This window comes from Helicoverpa zea, chromosome 10 (genome assembly GCF_022581195.2).
Source record: "Helicoverpa zea isolate HzStark_Cry1AcR chromosome 10, ilHelZeax1.1, whole genome shotgun sequence".
Lineage (NCBI taxonomy): Eukaryota > Metazoa > Arthropoda > Insecta > Lepidoptera > Noctuidae > Helicoverpa > Helicoverpa zea.
The window spans coordinates 9,230,282-9,249,723 of NC_061461.1; the positions used below are offsets into that span (position 1 = coordinate 9,230,282).

General features: G+C 33.1%; 1 protein-coding gene across 5 annotated transcripts in view; it reads left to right on the forward strand.

The window, feature by feature from the left end:
* LOC124634167 (monocarboxylate transporter 3) overlaps window positions 1-19,442 on the forward strand; it is a 52,697-nt gene that overhangs the window by 12,988 nt on the left and 20,267 nt on the right. Inside the window, exon 1 of one of the 5 annotated variants that reach the window (XM_047169590.1) lies at window positions 6,061-6,343. The exons of 1 other annotated variant lie outside the window; for it this stretch is intronic. The gene's annotated coding sequence lies outside the window, so the exon portion shown is untranslated. Of the gene's footprint in view, window positions 1-6,060; window positions 6,344-17,013; window positions 17,089-19,442 lie in introns of those variants that run through there. 3 more of the 5 variants (XM_047169591.1, XM_047169592.1, XM_047169594.1) reach the window with 3 other exon arrangements.

The following is a 19,442-nucleotide window of genomic DNA, read 5'->3' on the forward strand; positions in this document are numbered from 1 at the left end:
AGGTATGTAACAGACTCAATATATGTGAAGAAATGAGCCTGAAGAAAGTCTGAAATCATTAATCGACTTTGAAAAAGCGTAGTGGTTAATGCTCATTCCTTCTCTGTGTGAAAAGAGACCTGAGACCTTGCAGTGGGACAATATAAAAACTGATGATGAATGATGATTCAGTAAAGCAGAAAACTTGGATAAAAGAGCAATTATCATACTTAAAATTAATAACAAATTGGTTACAATATAATTGGTATAAATAATTACCTGGATTAATGATTCGTTTACTTACCGTTATTATCCCACACGGTCATGTCTATTTTATATAAAAGAATGGATAATAAGCTACATGCACCCACTGATTGTTCTCAGCCATATAGCGGGTACCTAGATCTCATGACGTTCATCAGACAATAATTAACATGAATAAAGACTTGCTCATAGTCTGTATAAACTAAAACTACTGATAGGTATCCAGTGTGAAAATTCTTGGCTGCGGTTTTTGTGCATGCCCAGGAAACTTCTTACTTTCTTAAAAGAAAAACTTGATTCCAATTAAAGTATCCAGTCGTTCTGATACTGGCTATAACGCCTGATCTTTGTAATGTGCGTACCACTCATCTTCATACTGATGCGTGCTGGTACTCTAAGGCCGTATACAGAAAGAAAGCTGGAAGAAGCTGGAACTTATACGCGCTTATCGGCGCGTGTGAGCGCTGGTGACCCGCGCAGGAAAATATGTGGACACTGCGCTTATAAGTTTCCAGCTTCTTCCAGCTTTCTTTCTGTATACGGCCTAAGACTGTCGACCCTCACCTACTTACGCTACACTATAAGGGATGAATCACAAACATTTTATTGCTGTTAATGACAAATACTAGAACAATAAAGTTAAAATTCGCCCACGAAGAGGTCGCAACAATAAAACTTCATAATACCCATAGAATACTGATGTTGGTAGTCACGAGCTAGGACCTGCGCACGCGCATACGACGCGAATATCAATACGTAACGTTAATGGTAATTACCTGATTGGTAATGTTGGTAACACTGTGTACATAAGTTATGGATAGTTTGTTACTTAATTTTAGTGTTACAGGAAATGTGGTTTTGTATTCGGCATGATAATTAGATGAAAATCTGTGTGAAGTATTTTTGGTACCCTATTATAAATGCTATGTACAACTACGATTTCTGTGTAGTGAGATTATTATTATGAAAATACAAACATAGTTGTCAAACTTATAAAAGCATTTATTTACTACAAAGATTTTTCCCTTTCACAAAATATTTTCCTGTACTTTCCATCGCTAGGTATTTTCTGAAAGTATATCATTCAAACTTGACAAGCCTGCTATATGGGCATGTGACGTTACAAGTAAAACCACAGACTAATTTATTAAGGTTAGTCTACAGCACAGTTAAAGTTAGGTCTCCATATCTTTACTTATACGTGAAGTGTACTTTCCCAACTGTTTAATTATATGTCATCAAAGAGATTTCATAACTTTTAGAAAGAAGCAATGATTGCAATGATTGATAAACAATATTACCTTAATTCGCGGATGAAACATTTAGATTTTGAGTAGAAAGAGACAGAGTTCACAGTTTATCCGAATTAATGTAACATAAGTCCCCTTAACATGTGTATCACCACAAAAATATATAGTGACAGGCTTAAAAAAAGTGACCTTTCATTCATGACAGTTAAATAAAAATGTCTTCAAAAAAATTACAAAAATTAAAATAAATTCCTCAGACAGCACGCGTTACAAAAGACATCAACGAGCAAACGTTCCTAAAAAGCGTAAAAATAACACTGAAGGACATTCTATTCCACAAAAAAAAGTAAAAAAAAAACTAGCTACTACAAACTTGTTCCACGTATAAATAACTAAATTAATTAAAATGTCACCTGATGTTTAAAAATGCGTCATAAATGTTAAATAAGAGCCACACCCACATAGCTGAAAGTATTAGTTTTTACGTATATCGACGCGTCAGCTTGCTGAATTAATTTAAATATTTAATTTCAATTGATTTGGTAAACATCGTGATTGTGCAATTTGTTGTTGATGATATTATTTGGTGATGACCTTTTTCAGAGGTTCAATAAAGTCAAGTGTCAATTTATTAAAGGGCTATTAAGTATTATTTTTGTAATATCCTCTCATCAAAAATCAATGTATTGAAAGTTGCATATTCGCAAATTAATTAATATTTAATAAACGTTATTCGTCCTAGTTAAACATAAAATGATCTCAAACATTTTAATTAAAATTATTGCGAATGACAGATTGAGACCTCAATTTAATGGATGTGGTTTAACCACAGGAGTCATTTTTCGTTTTTATAATTTACAACATCATGTGTAAAGCAGAGATAAAGTTAGCAGTATCGAATGTTTTGATCAGTTGACAGCTGACAGTTTTCAAGGGAAAATTCAGTTGTTTGTAATGAATGACTTTTATATGGTGTTCTAATTTTCGCACATTTTTATTCTATTTACTTTGTTTGAAAAATTCATTTTTTTATTTTTACGTATTTTTATTCTTTCTTTGTGTTAATCGATTTATATTAACCAGTATATTAACGCATTTCATTTAATGTGATTGTGAACGACACACTTTTTTTAAAAGTGAAATACGCTTTATTTTGACCGAATACCACGAGAAACAGCTAGTTAATTAATAAAAGTGTGACTCTACCATTTACTAAGCAATAAGTTCGGAATTCAAATGTCGTCAATCGTCATGTTTCGTCAAACGTCGTTCACGCTCCACTTATTTGATGGAATCAAACATGGAGAATTTCTATTAATCCTGTCCTAACTTGTTCTTATAGCAAAAAATATTGACGCCTCGTATTCAGTAATGAGATTATTAAGAAATAAGCGTGAAATTACAATTTAATTAGATAAAAGGTAAAGATAAAAAGTAATTTATCCAAAGCAGTCTGCAAATCAGTACTTTTTAAAGGTCTAATTTATAAAAGGCAGCCCTTAAAACGCGCTTAATGCGTTTAATATTATTAATTAAAAAAAAAAACTTGCTACACATCATTAAAAAAACTCTTTGGTTGGGGCATGTCCAGCATGTCCTTACTACGACGTTTTAGAAAAAAACGTATGTACATAAATATGGTAACTGGTAACTGTTATCAGAACTAATGAGACGTTTAATTGATTCATTTATCAGTGTAAACATTAATTAATAAACAACTAATATTATGTAACCTTTTCTAAACCGACTCTAATCGTAGAATGTAAATAGCGCGCGGAAAATACCAATCAGTTTGATAATATGTAGGTATTTATTTGAATGTCGTAAGTTTGTAAAAGTCTGTTGTAGGACTAAAAGCTTTATAATTTAAGATCTGTTATTAAATAATGTTATACCTTTATTGATGATAATGAAATAAGTTTATTTTTGAATTATAATAAAAACTTACACCTAATTGTATACTTTGTCGAAAGAGAGATACCTAATATCATGTAATTTCGCTATAATTTTGCCTGTCCGACTTATTGTCCTGCAGAAAATCACGGTAGTATAATACCGATAGACTCAAGTATGTGACGCAGAAAGAATAAAAAAAGGTTGCATCATCTGATCAAATTGTTTTGAATCTAGAATTAATTTTTGTTAGAAATCTGTTTTGGTTCTGTAAGTCTGAAGTCATGGACAAAAATGTTCGTATCATGTTTATCTCACGATAAACAAATTCGCTAAGCTATATCTAGACTGTCTCGTAAAAGTCTGCACATTGATTTAGTACTAAACCTCCCACGTAGTATTTAAATCTCTTTTCAATGAATTAGGAGTACAAAACAAACCATTTGTCAGATAGGTAAAAAGTGCCGAAAGCCCTATAAAAAGTAACGATCAATTGCTCTAAGAATAAATAGGTAGGCTCATGGCATCACACCTGCGTGATCTAATTTCACGTGCCAAGCGCTAACTATAGTCTGTTTACCGTACCTGCATACTACAAACTTTTAGTCGGCCGATAGTTTGTAAGAGCTTATAAATCAGTGTGAAGATGAATAGTAGTGCGCACATTACAGGTATTTAGCCGGTATCAGACTGGAAGCCGACCCCAACATGATTGGGAAAAAGGCTCGGAGGATGATGAGACTGGAAAAAGTGACATTCATATGAGAATGGCTGTTACTTCAGATGCTGATTATCTTCAAAACCGCGAGGATAGCAATTGGTAGCAACTAATGGTAGCTGGTAGCAATAAGGTAGTAACTCTCTATACCTATGTATTTCGAGGAGATCGGTGAATAGTGAAAGCGATTCTGACGGTCACGAAAACTTTCATTGGAATCAAGATTGTCTTAAATATTTTTTTTGTATATTCGTCAAGCTTCGGGTCAACTGTCGGCCGACTGTTTATTCTTCAGTTTGCGGGTACTCTTAGTGTTTATGTTCTGCACATGCGTACGATAATAGCCTCGGTCAAAACTCCCGAGGAGTGAAGGCTGGATAGCTAACAGAATTATTAAGTGATCACGATTGACTTTATTTGACCATTTTACAATGATCGAGATTTGAATAGTAGGTACAACAGGACACTGGCAGATTTCAACTTGACTAAAAAAACGTAAGGGCAGGCCCCATAAAATTTAAGCTAACTTAATAATTAGTAATTTTCAAAAATTACCCCTTTTAGGACTTCCTTTTTAATTTGTGTCTTGTCAAAGTTATAATTTTGGAAAAAGAGCCAGACAAGGCTTTATGTGATGCATTTTAAGGAAAAAAACACTGATTATCCTCCCAGACGAAAAAACACGAGATAAGAGGAAACGAGGAAATAGTATAGGTACTGTAATTATTAAACAAATACGCTACAATATTTTCATAGGCATTTAACTTATCTTATTTCTTGTGTAAAACCACAAATGTTTTGAAATATACAACATCGCTGTAACAGAAAATATCCAATAGCACGAAATCGTAAATACCAAAGCTTCTTTCATTAGTTTGTTACTTTTAATTATTAGTAGTTAAAAGTTATTACTAATAATTAAGTATTAATGACTTATCTTAAATGGAACAGGCCTAATGAATGAGCAAATTTTTAAATAAGTTGTAAATAGTATAAAAAGTTATTTTTTGTAACATTTCAAATGACCGTAGTTATTGCATGCATAAAATAAACAGATGTGCTAAAATTGATGATGATGAGGGCGATAAAATTATTGTTAATAAATCTATCAAAGAAATGAAAACAAACAATAGGTACTTAAATTACTTTAATATTACAATAATTCATACACAGGGTAATAAAAATATACGAGAAGTATTTGCCACAGAAATTAAAAGTAATTAGCTAAGCATCTATTACTAATGTCATAAAGAGGTAACATTTGTATTTTTGTTTGTTTGTAATGAGCAAAACCAAAAACTGTTCCGATCGAAAAAAATATTTCACTGTTGGAAAGCTTCACTACATACATAGGCTATATTTTATCCCGGTACGGACATTAGTTTCCACGGGAAAACGGCTGTTTTCATTATTTGAAATAATTAAACACATACAGTACTAAAGCTTACTATAAAGTTCTGTAACCGGGTCGCCTTGCGCAGCTTTTTGTCCTTTTTGTTATCTAGTTCCGCTAAGATAACAGCCGTATACAATATTTTCCACTGCTCGATAAAATGTGAGGATATCTAAAAATATAAATACAATGTGTTATCTATCCTAGTTTTTACTTTTCTATTCATAGAACAAAAAATCAACTAAAAACATAGTTTTAGTAACATGGGATTCCAAACCTTTATCAAATTAAGGCACATGAGATAAGGATGACAAAGTTTTATCGATATCGACAGTTGACTGACACCAAATTCCCAAAAAAAAAAGACAAATGTTGTATTTCAGTGATGTAACTTCCACACTAAAGCGATAAACGCTGAATACTCTATACGTAACCTATCATCGATCACTGTAAACAATGTGCAACTCCACGCACTGAAATGTTACTGGTTTTTTTTTCCTTACTGACTGGCGTGTGCTTTTAAACATGGCAGCGAGCGGGTGCCGTCGCTTAGTGTACTCGCAACCGGTGACGGAGGCACGCGTCAACGCCTCTCATTACAAACTGCGGACATCAATAAATAAAACCAACAAATAAAACAAATGTGCCAAAGGAATACTATTCTAATTTCAAAAACCCTGTGTTCAAAAAACGCGCGAGTGAGTGTTCGACGCGTTCGTATGGATTTCAATTAGCCGGCGCTACGGAGCATTCCAAATTATTAGAATTTGTCAAGGTCCGTAAAAAGATTTAATTGTATTGGTGTGAAATTGTGCACTTTCGTATCCTGATTCACGTGGTCTGAAGGTGAGTGACATCTCGTGAGCCTAGTCTAGTCACAGCTTTATTTTTAACACAAGAACGCTAGGATGCGCAGACGCAACTATTTTTGGTTCACGGTGCGTTCACACCTATATTCTAAACTACATTCTCATGTTACACAAGAAAATAATACACTGTACAAACATAGAACTGCATCCGAGTGAATTTCTAGCAAAAAATATACATTCAAGAGAGTTCTCATGAATAAATAGGAACATTGCCAAATCGTAAAAAAATACAGATTATGTCACTGTGGAAAGTATTTACATAAAATTTACATTAATTCTATTCAACTATTCACAATTGTTTCACCAAACTTGATAAGCACATCGGTACTACGTAAACTAAAACACGAATTATTTAGACAAGTACCTATTAAATAAACACTTATTTAGGTAAATAAACAAATTGTATAAGTTTAAGAAAAATGCAAGAAAATCTCATTAATCAGTAACAAAACAGTAGTAGTAAATTAGAATACAATATAATAGCTCTCTATCTTAATCAACCACTTATATAAAAGAAATGTTGATCGGCTTTTCATATACCTACCTATATTGTAAGTTAAACGTATGTTTAATGAGTTCATTCACATTGAAGCAGTGATTAACAAGAATTAAGAATGACATTAAAAATATTAATAAAAACAAGAATAGGTTTGTGTGATTAAATAAAATCTATAGTAATCACATTCAGACGTAAACTACACATGAACCAAAAAACACTATTTAATTTTTCTCGTTTTGGTAGAACCCTAATTATATATAGGTATTTCAGGAAATGCAAGACCTCGTCAAAAGTAATCTAGAGGTGGCTATAAAGTTTTTCTCGATTCTCAGGGCCTTACTACAAAAACTTTAAACCCTGTTTTACACTTGTCTAATAAAATTTTGGCTGCAAAATGAACCATATGTCAACGTCATAATTTGACATTTTTTTAGACAAGGCATAAACTGACGTTTAAAAGTTTTTGTAGTAAGACGGTTAGGCTCTATTTACAGAACATGATCCAATCATAGTAATTTATTTAATGACCACATAAAGTGAATAAACGACGCAGAATAAGTCTTCTATAAGTAATTCAATTCTTCTGCAAATTGAATTTATCATAAAAAATCGCAGTGTTTAATTATGGTAAACATTACCGATCTAAGCAGTTGATCTTTTAGGATCAATAGTTATAAGTCTGAAAAAGTCAAACTACTTAATACAATTCACATTTTTTTTTTTTATTTAGCAAAAGGTATAATAATATAGGAAAATTGCACAACAATGTTACACATATTTTTTAAATATTTGTACCCAAATAAACACCAGTGGCCAGTGTCAAACATTATGACACTGTCATGTAGGTGCCACAGACAAAAAAACTGCTAGCGTTCGAGACCTTGAATTATAAAAAAAAAACTAGTTTCATTCGCGAACGGACTAAACCGCGATGTTTTTGACTCGTGGGCGCGACCTAACGCGACCTTTAGTGACGAAAGATATCATTTATATTTACATTTAGCATAATATTGATTTATAGAATAATGTTTAACATTATGTAGATATGAATCATGGTAGACATACAAGTTCAAGGGCAGACTGACTCGGTTTAAATAAAAAAACTACGTATTTCAACCAGACTTTAATTTTTAAAATCCATGAGAATAATACAAACGTACTTTTATTGTGAGGATAGTCACTCAAATAACTCAAATCCCAATTATAACTTTACCAAGTTATTTTCCTGCAAACATTAAAAAAATATTCCAAGATTAGTTATGTGTAAATAAATGCATGTTTACTTGGCTCAGATAATAAACTGGCCTAAAAAGATAACCACAATTTTTTAACTTGCCACTGGTTGGTAATAAATCCTTCTTGGAACAAAATTATAAACTTGATTTCTTTTTTTTTCTTAATTTAAATAAATAATATTCCCGAGACACATTAAGAACGCATTAAAAGCACGTTCTGTATAGCAAGCGTTATTTATCTTATCTGTAGTCTAATTCTAGTTCAAACACGTGTATTAAAGTATTTGCATTGAGTCTGATGACCCGTACATGACCACAAAATATAAACGCATACTTATATTTCAATGCATGTAATAGAGTCACTCATAAAATTGCGGTTTTGTTAAGATACAGTTCTAAAATTATTTGCGTGGCGTCTTGTCTTGGTAGCCTTCGAAATTGTGTGCTGGTAAATGTCACTCCTCCTATTTTTACCCGAAATTCATGTAGAGAGCTGCTACCTAATTGCTACCAGCTGCCATTAGTTGCTACCAGTTGCTACCGTCCTGGTTTTGCACACCCGAAATTGGTAAGCTAAAAATGTAGACCCAAAAGTTGCGTATATTTTAACGAATTATGCCTCATATAAATACTAATAAGAAAAATGTGAGAAACTTCAATCACCTATTTAAAGTTGATTCGTAAATGGAGCCTTCAATTAGTTTTCAAGAACATATATCTGCTGACTAATCGAGCTTAAACCCACACTGCAGAATCAATGTGCACCAAAGCAATAAACTATTGACCTGCCATTTAAAATGGACTGCAATCACTCTATTTACGGTTTTATTGCATTCTTAAATTGTACGCGTATGTGACTCATGTTCTTAAACACTGCTAATACTTTAGAATTCTTTAGATAAAAGCTAATCTGTAAGAAATCCCACACGACGTTTTTACAAGGTTGACTTAATGATCTAATGGACTTCAGATGACTAGCGCAGTTTGGGCGCTTTATCTGCGGATTGCAATAACCGATCCATCTTTTCTTTTTCAATTAGAGATTGACGTAGTTTATATGAAGCTAATGTCAAACTTCTTCTATCTCCTGTCGCAAAACGAAGGATGGTTCGGGTATTGTAATCCATAGTAAGTCTTCTGAAGTCTACTTCGAATAAGTTTTAATTGTTCCTGATTCGGTAGGAGTAATTCATATATTTTTTACATACCTATATGTATTTGTATAAGAAGTGCGTGCGTTCGATAGGAAGTGTCTTTCTGAATATGGTAATGCAAATTAATTGTTTATTTATCTATCTTCAGTAGTCATAGAAAGTCATCGTTTTCAATGAGGAAAAGAGTAATATGCATTGTAAAAATAAATAGGATAGGGATATGAAACTTATAATGTTTCGTACAAAACTGACAAAGCACGGTCTTTACATTTTGCATTTAGGCCTTAGTTGATGGCTAAAAAGACCCACCCATATTCAATTGCGTGTTTTCCAACTGTTAGTGACTAACAAAGCCTATTAGGTCATCCATTTCCTAATTAGACTGTCTGCGAATTTTAGGACTGTAAAAGTAATTTAGTCTTTAATATTTAAGCCAAGTTCGGTAACCTTTAAAAAGCCATACAAAACAAAAGGACATCATGACAATAGTTGTCTTGTCTTTATCCATATGGTAGACACATTGTTAATAATTAGCTGTCCCATCTTGATCAATTTATTTATTTTCTTTTTAAATATGAAAAAGTAACACTCCATCTGACAGACCAAGACCATAAAGCTGCCTCTATCTTTTTTTTTACTATAATTACTTCTAAAAGTGAATGACTTAATTTAACGCTAACCGATCGTCATGCTTGGAACTATGCAATTTATTCCTAACGACCGACGTGACGGCCGTGAAATTTTTAAACTGCAAATCATAGACATAATGGTTTAATAGACGCAGACGATGTAAAAACTATGTTGTGATGGAAGGAGGGATTTCCAGCCTGCCGTACTCTTATAGTAGGTAGGTAATTAGGCATGGTTCTTAGTAGTTTTAAACACGTTTTGGCTTCTGCTCGAAGTTTCAGCCGTCTCTCGGGGAAACTACTTCGTGCACCTGGATAAAAAGTAGCGGTAGGTGGGATATGTAATAGATTTTTTTTTCAAATTAGACCAGTAGTTCCTGAGATTTGCACGTAATGAAGCAAAAGAAAAAAAACTCTTCAGCTTTATACCTAATATTGATACAGATTTTATACTTGTATTAATTATAAAAAGTGACAAAATGCTTCTTGTAAATGCATCAAAAACTTTGAACTGAAACTGGTCGCACGATGAAGCTTTAAAGTTACACAAGGAAAATCGTATTGATTTGCAGTACTTATATGGAAAAACCCAGCTCCTGGTAGTTCAGTCCCCTCCCTTACACATTTAGTTATAACTTAGTCACATGTACCGTAGTATTGCTAGATATTTGAAACAGTTATTTGAACTAGCTGAGACATTTGCTAGATGTATGTTCGTTTTATTTCTTTAGTTGATGTTAACCTAAACTAGGGAATTCAGTAGTGTATTTAACAGAGTATTTCAGATGGATCGCCATGGAACGATTCATGTAGTTAATAAGTAGAAAAAAATGTATCTTAAATGGTTAAAGATGACACCAACATATTAATTAATTAAATAGGTAAATTATATTTGTTCAACTGGCTTTTCTCGCCGAAACTTTAATTAAATGCGATATCTTAATGTTCTATTTTTATACACTCTTCATTGAAATGCCCATATTTAGTAGTCCTTATGTTTTTTTACACATTTACAATTCCAGTACGTAAGCAGGATGTCTCAAATAAATATTTGATTCATAAATTGCAAAGATAGCGTTGTTACATCATGAAATTTAACTGATATCGATTCATAAATATTAAATAATAATAAAATTTTATCGTCCGATATCCTACTACTGCGCAATAAATGTTATTAGGAAGCCGATATAACGAGTATTCAAACAAATACTTGACATGCTCCACATTGCTTTTCAAATTCGCATACAGACACCATTCACATTAACCAAATAAATTGATTAAACGATTGAATTATGATCGCATTGACCGTGACATTACCAAATGTCTAGTGTCCCCAAAATATGTATAGGTAGCTCGTGCTGAGTAAATTCGATAAAATCAACTTTTTATTATTTGCGTGCATTTTTCGCAAAAATATAGGTTTTCGTTGCCAAATTACAGGCCTTGACAATGATAGCGAAACTGTGACGGAAATTCGAAAATAGAAGCTTATTTAAAAAAGTTTCTATATTCCCCTTAACACGCATTGAAGAAAAAAGGTTCGTTCAGTGTGGTGGAGCGTGCCTTCCGACAAACAAATAGAAGCGCCGCCCGCTCATTCACAACCATGAAATATGATCATTAAAAAAAAAAGTTTCATCCCAAACTAATATCTATAGCGATAATTCTCGGAAGTCCCACCCCTAGCGTGGGACACAAGTAAAAAATCGGAGCCTTTGAAAATAAACACACCGTTTGGCGCCAAATTCTATGGGGTGTAAAAGGCCATTCATTTTTAAATTACACACCGCTGATAAACGAGGGAACTGTTTTTTTGTCCTGTTACAGCTATTCATAGATTTCTCATTAAGATTATTTCAGTGAATTGTATGAGAAGAGATAATTATTTCCTGGTGGGTTACGTCAAACTGTTTTTAAACAATACTTTTTTTTCGTGACATAATGTGTTGCGCATATTATTTAATCCTGCAAACTAGACAGCACTGGTGTTTACGAAGGCTATTGATATAGATAGTGGTTTAGGAGGAGCGTGTGAAATCCAAACATACCAACAGTGTTGACCCAAGATCATTGGTGACTGGTGACCAATCTGTGGCATACAAGCAGGTTTATCCTATTATCACATACTTATACTATACATCCTAGTATTTACAAAGTCATGTGATTAGCGAAACTGTGCGAGGCAGAAATCCGAGCGTTAATAAATTAGCAAATCAAAACCGGTTTTATACTGAATCAATAATTTCCGCTGTTTCAATTCAAGTTTCCAACTTTGATAGTAAAGATACAATTTAGGTGCTAAATACTTATAAAGTATTTACAACATATAATCCTGCACATATTTTATTGGAATATTTAGTGCTTACACTTGGCCTTACTTATCTGCATAATAAAATTCTAAATTGCATTTATGCGTCTAGATTATCTCTGTATTGGCGATTATCACAACGTACGAGTAGGTGCTGCTATCTAGCAGATAGGGATTATACAATAAAGTTATTATAATGATTAAGGAAATATTTGGAAGAATCATCAAAACAATTCTCGTAATTGATTGAAAGCAGTTAGGAAACTATAGCTGCCGCAATAAGTCGAAACATGTCCAGTCTCAAAATCTTCTAAAATCATTGAAAAAGAGTCCTAAAGAAACCTGTTATAACTCTAGTCGTCTTTTATTCATAGCTTTGCCACAAGCTTCCAAAACGTCCGTTTTATTCATGCTCTATTTGCATTCGATGTTAAATTCAGACGACGGAAAATTTGCCTAGAGCCAGACTCGTTGAAAAACCCGTTGTCTATGAATAATGCAGACTAAAATGATGGCGCCGAAGAATATTACGATACCAAAGTCTCGAACATTTAACAGAAAAATAAACTACAGAAAAATCTTAACAAAAACAATAATAGTTGTTTTTTAATGTCCGTTTATCGAACATGCAAGAGCAGAGGTCACGGTCTCAGATAACTTGAACGAATAAGGTTGAAATGAAAATATTGATAACAGTGATTTTTATAAACTTGTGTGTATAATGATGACAATTTCATCATCATCATCTATGATGGATATTTTCGTCAGCTTTTTAACAAACGTTGTATATTTGTGAAATGTTCTAGAAAGCTGTCTTAAATATTTTGAAAATAGTTTAGTTGTTTGGTTCATAATATTTTCCTTTTTTTATTTTGTTCGCGTATCATAACAATACTTATAAAGCTTTTATATATAGAGAACATAAACATAAAAGTAAGTATTAATAGATGAAATATGCATCGGAAAATTACTAAATACAGGTCGACGGTTTCCAATTGTACAAATATTTTTACTCTGAAGAGGAAATCTTCATAATAGTCTCGAAATCTATAAAGATGTGGGAATATTTAATTACTCGTTTGTTTCTATCTAGTTATATCAGTCAAGTATAATCAAAAAAATTCGATACTTTCGGAATTTTTGGAAAGTAGCTTCCACCACATTCTTTACAAATTATTACATTTTAAGTATATTTCTGCTTTAATCTTTTTATGTATTTTTTTCTACTTTTACTTTTAATATCTGGCTGGGTATATCCTGGGACAAACTACTGTTGATTGATTTTAAGCTGTTATTGTTGTTACAGCCTTTTTTATCGTCCCACTGCTGCGCACAGGCCTACTCTCACACGCAGGAGGAAGCTTTTAAGTTGTACTAGCTATAAATTTATAGACAAATTCTACCTAGACATTGACCTCGGGGCACTTCAACAAACAGGGGCCCGATTCTACTAATTTTACTTAAGCAACATACGATTCACGTTCGACTGCGATCCAAACTCGACTCGATTACGATTGAAATGTATGTGGTATTCCGCTATTTTTTCTTTGAAATAAACGTTTTTATCCTTTTCTGTCATTAAATAATGAATCATTTTGTCTGCAAATGATTAACTATTGCAATATGATTGTAGAGCAAACTACCGTATCGACCAAAATCACTAAAATAGCAGACCACTCGCACACCAATCAAATACGATTGGTCTTTTATTAGTAGCAGAATGCCCGATATGGTTAAAACTGCTATTGCGATCATATTGCGATTCGATTTCTATTCGATTTTGACATTATTAACTTAGAAGAATCGGGCCCCAGATCTGACGTCAAATACGACCTCAGACTTAATACGTCATCGTTGACACCAATAACCGTAATAATATCTATTATCACTCTTTTGTTAACGACTAACATAACTTAATGTACCGTCTATTAACTAAATCATAGTAATTGAATGACAATAGAGAGCATATACGGTCATATACCACCAAAATCAATATTTAAAAGCTGAAGAGTTTGTTCGCTCGTTTATTTGTTTGCTTAAATACGCTAATCTCAGGAAATACTGGTCCTATTAAAAACAATATATTTTAGTAATACATAGTCAATTTACCGAGGAAGGCTATAAGCTTTTTATCCGGGTTCGTGGAGAAGATTTCGCTGCTAAAACCACAGGTCGAACCTAGTTACTAATATTAGAGTGGTTTAATGTCCTTTGTTCAGATCTAGCATATTTAGAGGTCTGTGGCTCTTCCGCAAAATTCTGACGTACATACCTAATTAGAACTGTCTTCATTAGAGAAATGAAGTTGGCACGAACTAGGTGTGTTTGGATATTCGTCGGTCACCAACCCGCTGGCCCAGTGATGTATTTACGTAGACATTAAAAAAATGTCTATGAAAAACTACTATGACTAATGACAACATGATATATGACAAAGACGCCTGTTCCGACTAACACGTAACCATTTATCGAAACTACGGTGAGAATTTGTATAAAAAATATATATATAGATTAAAGAAAATGTCAGCGTTCACCAAAGAATAACCAGAAACAAATTGGATGAGTAACATCATAATTAAATGAATACTTTACGAGCTTTCGATACAAAAAGTATTAAACAACTTATATAATCCAAAATGTGGGTTATACACATTCCACAGAAAATCCCACAAGAAATTTCGAATACATTATTATGACAAATGATAATCCGCTACAAAAATGAAGCTATTCGAAGACATAATATCTTATGTGGTTAATATGTATGAGATTCTGATATATCTTTATAATCAAACATAATAATTTTTACTTCTCGCTTCGGTACGTAGATAGACAGCGAAGTAAAACAATTATTGTAAGAGCTTTTAAACACTCTAACATGTTTAATTCCAAATGCCATGATAACCATTTTTTGCAAATGAGTCTGTGAGCTTAACTTTAGGCTTTCCATCTCATCTTAAACGATTGTGAGCAACAAGACAGGGCCTAGAGAATTAAGACAGTTCGTCTGAACAAAGATACAAAATTAACTCTCTTCAAGAAATACAATGTACAATATTTACTCAGCTGTAATGTAGGGCATGATCACGGACACGGCTCAAGACATCAAACCAGTCTAGTAATCAATGTAAAGTAATTTACAAGGATTCTTTACTACCATAGAAGGCTCTCCGTCAGGTCACAGACTGCGTGAAACTGACTCGTAATATTTATAGTTATCACACGATGATTTATGCGAAACCCGCCTTAGAACTGAGGTAAATCTACGCAGTCCTTTGAGAATCGTGGACCTTGAGAATAACTTTGAATAATCAGTTGTTTCACTTTTTTTATGATATCGCGAAACATCTTCACTAATTGGTATAAACTGTAACAATCATTGTTACGCTTACACGGATAAAATTAAACACAAATTGTAAGGTATATCCACGGGTTATATCGTGCGATAATTTGTATAACATTGTGGGAACTTTCAGTCAATAATGCAACTGAATAATACCTCGATGGACGAGCCGCATATGGAGCGTCTCGTAGCGTTCTTAAATCAAATGTAAAAAAAAATACACGTGTGTCTATGGAATGACCTGCCTGCACTGGACTAATGAGTTTAGCACTAAAAAGTTTGTATAGCTACCTTTTTTGCTGTCACACGATGTATCGTTTATTGACCGGCCGTGAATACACATGTTTTGGTTTGGCGTTTTTTATTAACGACCGTGCTATTTAATTATTTTTATATTTCGGTGTAGACTTTTTTTATTTTTTGTTCACACATAGTTTGATGTCTTGGTTTTCAGATTTTCGTCAAAAAGTGCTTAATTGAGACTGGTTATCATAATTGTGTTTCTGCTCTTTTATAATGATCCAATCAAGGAATAGAGCCTTGGATTTTAAGAGCTTTTTTATTATTTTTGTAGTTACATAATATTGTGTAATGTTGTGCAATGTTGTAAAATAGTCATGTGACATGCAAATTACTATATTTTCTCAACGATTTAATTATCCGATGTCCTTAGGACAGGAGTTAGCAACCTACAAAATCAAAACCTGAATTATTTTTTACTTCACAGAATAAAGTTGTAGTGGATCAGTAAACACCAGTTCTAAACATATAGGGCCTTACTACAAAAACTTTAAACCCTGTTTTACACTTGTCTAATAAAATTTTGGCTGCAAAATGAACCATATGTCAACGTCATAAATTGACATTTTTTTAGACAAGGCATAAACTGACGTTTAAAAGTTTTTGTGGTAAGACGGATACCGTCTTACCACAAAAACTTTTTAACGTCAGTTTAAGACTTGTCTAAAAAAATGTCAAATTATGACGTTGACATATGGTTCATTTTGGAGCCACATTTTTTTTAGACAAGTGTAAAACAGTGGTTAAAGTTTTTGTAGTAAGGCCATCATAGTCTTATTTTTTCTACTACGGTCTTTGTGAGTAAAATAATGGTGTTTAGAGCCTCCTCTTCTTTCATCTTCTTCTCCACCTTTTAGGTACAGATTTAACTGCACCAACACAGAGACGTATACATACTTACTTACCTACTCCAATTTTGAAAACCCAAAAAATATGCTAAAACTGGCTGACATACAGTATGTACATTCGGGATACAGTTCAGGGAGCATGATAAAACAAAATACATATTATCAGTTTTCAATCATAAGTTCGATTCTTGATATATAAAACCTGCTACACCGGTGTCTTGAATGACATAGAACTTGAAAATTAACATAGCTTTATGAGATATAAACATAATCATAAGATTATTTAACACAGTTACCGATCAACTGGCGTAAGCAAAGCAAGTGATTTGTGTACCTCGTGACTTTAATGTATCTTTAAGTACTTTTGTGTTCTAATACTGGGTGCGATTTTAACAGCTTTTCAAGGAAGGTAAGTCTTGAAGTTGATGTCCTTATAAAGGGCAAACGTTTCTATGTGTAATTATTCCCAATAAAAATCTACATTATCCATTTTTCTCATTCATACAGACGACAATAACGATATTTGATCTTGTCTTTCTCTCCAATCAATCAATTAACGACAGAGCCATTTCTGGGGGAGAACTATTATACTGTCATCAGTCTCTTGCAAACAAGAAGTTAAGCTCTAGAATAAATAAGACCTTGTTTATATTTCGTCTACTATGCTGGCACGGTCAAGTTCAAGATGCGTCCTTAGCAACGACAGCGTCTCGAACATTGTTCGAATTCGAGAATTATGTTAATTAGTGCTTTAGTGTTGACACGCTGTCTGTTTATTCGATTATATTTTAATCGATTCTAAATACAAATCTTAATATTCTTGATGAGCCACGCCCATTAGCTATTGTATCGAAGTATCGAGTATTTTAGTTGACATGCAAAATCAAATATTGTCATCATACAGGTATTCTAATTATATGCACGTCGCGATATTGGATAATTTGTTATTCTAGTGGTACAAACACGAATAGCTAGACGGATACTAGCGAGTGACACACCCTCAAACAAACATCTTTAGCACAAGCTCTGGCGATATCGATATTTATTTAAAGCCAGTCTGCGGCTATATTTGATTGATACTTTATTATTTTTGGTAACTAAAGTATTAGAATTTAATTTTTTTTTTTTTAATTCTAATCAAGTATGCAAGATGATAGAAAAGTCTATCTTAATTTTAGGCTTACATCATTTACATAGGTGTATGCTAAGATCATTTTGTTTTATATAGGAACAAACTTACTTAATAATGCGTTGTCCAACAAGTAAGGTAACGGGACATTACAAGTTAAGATATCGCAAATAACTTTTCCATTGTTGGTAATTTATTAACGAACTTAAGGTATAAATCATACACAACGTTCACTTATCATTCATTTTAAACATGTCAGAGGTCGAACATAAAGCGAATAATAATGAAGAGTTTAAAAGATTTTAAAGGCTGAATTGTTGCCCGTTGTATTAAAAGAAAAAGATAAGTAAATTGTGGCGCCAAATAAATATTTTTTGTCTAAAAAATGCGATAGGTGTTATACATCCGTACGTTACGAGTAATTTTTTCTTTGATTGCTCCGGTAAAAAAGTATTTTAGCCAATGTTTTATAATTAAAAACAACCAGTCGTCCAGTCGAAAACTGATCCAAATCTACTCGATACACATAGACATAGGTAAATTAAATGCGGCCAGACCCGATTGTTATTCCAACTCCGTGTAGAAGCTGGTTTTTGAAAGTTCAAATGGAAATTTACCGTCAATAAACAGAAATATCATAAAGGCTTATTGTTTTCCTTTTTTGCGGTAATAATTTGTTACTATCTACAGAACGTTGACCGTTAACGTCAACTTAAGGGCCCCAGATGGCCCCCAGTGACTGTAAACAATATTGTTTTACTTTTCATTGTACTTATGACATTATCGAGGCATGTTGGTTGCCAGCTGACGTAGGGTCGCGCAAATGTCGAAACCATAGAGGTCGAAAAATTTAGGTTTCAAATTGTATTCGGTAAAGCAATATACAAGGTGTTGATTTGCATTTGTGCCATAGTTCAGGAGGAGGACATACAATACGTAAATAATCGATTGGAATTACAGTAGATGGGAAATAACTAATATGCACTGCTTTTTTGTCATTGTAATGTCGTGGTATTTCCGAAGTAATCCAATATTATGAATGAAATTTATGAGTGATCGTTACGTATGCTTTGTGTTTGCGTTTGTGTGAGGGTGCAGCACGGTTTTAACGCCAGTAACATACGCGCCAAGTTTAAATAAGGCTAGATGACATTTACGGAATTCCGAAAAAAAATTTAAGAAAAAAAATTACGTACCAATTTTTTTATTGATTTGGGTCGAGAATCATTAGCATAATTACCTCCTTGAATATGGCACGGATGCAAATCAACAGCTTGTATAGTCTGTTTAGTTTGTTGTTAGGTTGTAAAAATGGACAAAATGATTATAAAATGGTGCGAAAATAATGTCCTGCGCAGAGTTAGTTGTTTTAGATTTTATGACGTATGAGATGATTTCAGATACGAGAACATACATTTTAGTGTACATGTAAAATGATGATAAAGGAAACCGAAAATAAAACGCAATGTTAATGATAAGGAACATTATACTTTGTAAGTATTAAAGTCAAAACCACGCCTATAACACGTGTTAATCATAAACCAATTAATCAACAGCCCAGCATCCCCCAAAGTACAAGCAATTATGCCAAACATGATCATGTTTCATTCATTAAATGCGGTAGACTAATCGAT